This window comes from Stegostoma tigrinum, chromosome 31 (genome assembly GCF_030684315.1).
Source record: "Stegostoma tigrinum isolate sSteTig4 chromosome 31, sSteTig4.hap1, whole genome shotgun sequence".
Lineage (NCBI taxonomy): Eukaryota > Metazoa > Chordata > Chondrichthyes > Orectolobiformes > Stegostomatidae > Stegostoma > Stegostoma tigrinum.
In genome coordinates this window covers 20,345,447-20,349,485 of record NC_081384.1, presented here as the reverse complement: position 1 = coordinate 20,349,485, position 4,039 = coordinate 20,345,447, and positions in this window count along the sequence as shown.

Sequence of the window (4,039 nt, the reverse complement as noted above, 5' to 3'; positions counted from 1 at the left end):
AGGGCTGGGTTGCCCTTTGCTATCATCATTTGTTAAATTTGTTTCTTCCCTTTGCACAATTAGAATTGATTTGAGATGAGCATTTCTTGCTTGAAGCCAAAAGATTGAACTCTTGGGAAGTGCTGAGCACATTCATGTTTTGTTTAAAATACTGCGCACCACAAAATAATTGACGAGATGAATATTGCTTCTTCACCTGCTGATTATGATGCTCCAGCCAACTGCAGGAAGGAACATTACTTCTATTTTAAGTAGAAAAAACAGATTTCATGTTAGAAGTTACTTTGCCAGTATGCAAGTTCATTTCCATCTAAATTAGCTTTCCTTTTATTTTGAGAATTGTGTAATATTATATTTCAGAGGAATGAAAGAAAGACAAAAAGAAGAAATGTTGTTTGGTCTGTTAAAGCTTATTTTTGCAATAAATATTAATTTATTCCACAACTGTTGAACCATTGAAAAGTGATTATTAATTAGCTGCAACATTAATCTTGTGCAGTATTTATTGTATGTTAAGACCTGATCTGACAGCAAAACAAAGTGATGGAGGGGCTGCATTCTAGCAATGAGAGGGTCAATGGAATTATTATAAGATTCAGAGATAATGGGAACTGCAGATGCTGGAGAATCCAAGATAATAAAATGTGAGGCTGGATGAACACAGCAGGCCAAGCAGCATCTCAGGAGCACAAAAGCTGACGTTTCGGGCCTAGACCCTTCATCAGAGAAGGGTCTAGGCCCGAAACGTCAGCTTTTGTGCTCCTGAGATGCTGCTTAGCCTGCTGTGTTCATCCAGCCTCACATTTTATTATATTATAAGATTCACTCTGGTTTAGTTTAGACTGACTCGAGATTAAGGCTGTATATTTGTTATTGCTACGGTCTAGGTACCAGAAATGTTCTATGTTCTATAATTTTCACTGTCAAACGATTGTAAATTAACTCTAACCTGTCACCATTGTATTTAAATGACTATTCAAAAACGATCATGTTTTTGGCTTTATTGCTGGGTAGATTGCTTTAACCACGTATCATTTGTTGAATAAAGGGAGTTTTGTGGCAGAATATCCATTCAATTCTTATTTGCAGTGGTTTCCATTTTACTACCTTTCACTTTTCTTGTCAAATTTCAGCCAATAATCTGGATATAACTATTGTTTACCAATAAGCTTTGTTACAACAGTGGCTGGGGGAGTCCACCAACTTCACAGGTCGCAATATAAGTTTTAAAAATCCTGTTACCAAGATGACTAATCCAACACCTTACCTATATCAGGTTTTAAGAAAGAATATTTACCAATCAAGTTTCTTAATTGTATCAATTATTGTTTATTATCAAGCCAAAATGTATTCAATAAAGCTGAAATAACTGATTAACATACACACTCAATTATTAGAAAAATCTCTCTCTACAGGAAAAGAGGAAAAAAAAAGATTGTTTTTGGCAGAGATTGGCCCTCTGACATACAAAAGATTTTGACTGATTGTTTATTATTGAAGACAAAGTACAGAATGTCCTAGAGCTTGTCGCTCTGCTGTTCTGGCTGGTCTGACCAAGCCACTAATTATGTGTAGTTGCCATTTGTGTCAGTTGTCTTGCAGATACAGCTTTCCCCGGAAATACAATCTTGACATGCTTCTTCAATCACTTTTTAGAGAACAAGTAAGTTTCACCCTGAACCCAACAGGGGATTTTTTTATCCTCACCATAGAAAATACAAAAAATCCAGTAATAGCTTTAAACCCAAACTTGAAAGAGAGCAAGGGAGACAGTGAAATTATAATCATAAGGGAAAGTTGTACTCAGTAAATTGATGGAGCTGGGGCTCTAGGTTCAGGTGGACGTCATACCATGGTCTTTAAAAAAGTGGAGAAAATAAATCAGTACATGAGTCGGTGTTAATTTTGTCAAACACGTTTGATTCAAGGAAGGGATCATAACACTTGAAATTAGCAAATGTAACTCTGTTCCTCAAGAAAGGAGGGAGGCAGAAAACTGGAGACTTTAGGCTAGTTACTTTGATGTTGGTTAGGTGGAAAGCGTTGGAATTGATTCTTAAAGAGATTATAACGATGCACTTAGAAATAGTTGAGGTAATCAATAAGAGTCAGCCTGGTTGTCAAACGCAAATCATGTTTTGCCAGTTCATTGAAAGGAATTACATGAATTTTGAACAAAGGGCAGCCTTTGTAATGCGGACATTTAATATTTGGCTTTTCAGAAGGCATTTGATAAAGTGTCACATCAAAGGTTATTGTAGAAAATAAAAGATCATCATTTTAGGGGTAACATATTAGCAAGGATAGAATGTGAGCTGGTATGGCAAAAACAGAAAATACGGAGGTGATGATGCAGTGGCAATGCCACAGAAGCAATTATCTGGATCTTGGGGACATGGGTTTGAATCCCTTTTAACCGGCACCGTGGTACTGGCACTCTCGATAAACTGGCAAATGCTATAGACCTCAAATACCAGAGGTTACTGTATTACTCTGTCCAGTTATTATAGCTTTTTTAAAATGTATTTACTTCAAGGTAAATATACTTGTTGGTCAATTGAATGGACACACAAAAGATCAATAGTTAATTTAATTTCTAGTCCATTTCTCCTCAAATATTTTGATATACCACAAAGTCTTTCGTTTGTTGAGTCTGTAAGCGAGAAGCCCCCAGAGGAGCTCGAACAGTTCATCCACTTCACCAACACCTTCCACCCCAACCTTCAGTTCACCTGGGCCATCTCCAGCACATCCCTCACCTTCCTGGACCTCTCAGTCTCCATCTCAGGCAACCAGCTTGTAACTGATGTCCATTTCAAGCCCACCGACTCCCACAGCTACCTAGAATACACCTCCTCCCACCCACCCTCCTGCATAAATTCCATCCCCTATTCCCAATTCGTCCGCCTCCGCCGCATCTGCTCCCATGATAAGACATTCCACTCCCGCACATCCCAGATGTCCAAGTTCTTCAAGGACCGCAACTTTCCCCCCACAGTGATCGAGAACGCCCTTGACCGCGACTCCCGTATTTCCCGCAACACATCCCTCACGCCACAACCGCCCAAAGAGGATCCACCCCGTTCTCACACACCACCCTACCAACCTCCGGATACAACGCATCATCCTCCGACACTTCCGCCATTTACAATCCGACCCCACCACCCAAGACATTTTTCCATCCCCACCCCTGTCTGCTTTCCGGAGAGACCACTCTCTCCGTGACTCCCTTGTTCACTCCACACTGCCCTCCAACCCCACCACACCCGGCACCTTCCCCTGCAACCGCAGGAAATGCTACACTTGCCCCCACACCTCCTCCCTCACCCCGATCCCAGGCCCCAAGATGACATTCCACATTAAGCAGAGGTTCACCTGCACATCTGCCAATGTGGTATACTGCATCCACTGTACCCAGTGTGGCTTCCTCTACATTGGGGAAACCAAGCGGAGGCTTGGAGACCGCTTTGCAGAACACCTCCGCTCAGTTCGCAACAAACAACTGCACCTCCCAGTCGCAATCCATTTCCACTCCCCCTCCCATTCTCTAGATGACATGTCCATCATGGGCCTCCTGCACTGCCACAATGATGCCACCCGAAGGTTGCAGGAACAGCAACTCATATTCCGCCTGGGAACCCTGCAGCCTAATGGTATCAATGTGGACTTCACCAGTTTCAAAATCTCCCCTTCCCCTACAACATCCCTAAACCAGCCCAGTTCGTCCCCTCCCCCCACTGCACCACACAACCAGCCCAGCTCTTCCCCCCCACCCACTGCATCTCAAAACCAGTCCAACCTGTCTCTGCCTCCCTAACCGGTTCTTCCTCTCACCCATCCCTTCCTCCCACCCCAAGCCGCACCCCCATCTACCTACTAACCTCATCCCACCTCCTTGACCTGTCCGTCTTCCCTGGACTGACCTATCCCCTCCCTACCTCCCCACCTACACTCTCTCCACCTATCTTCTTTTCTCTCCATCTTCGGTCCGCCTCCCCCTCTCTCCCTATTTATTCCAGTTCCCTCTCCCCATCCCCCT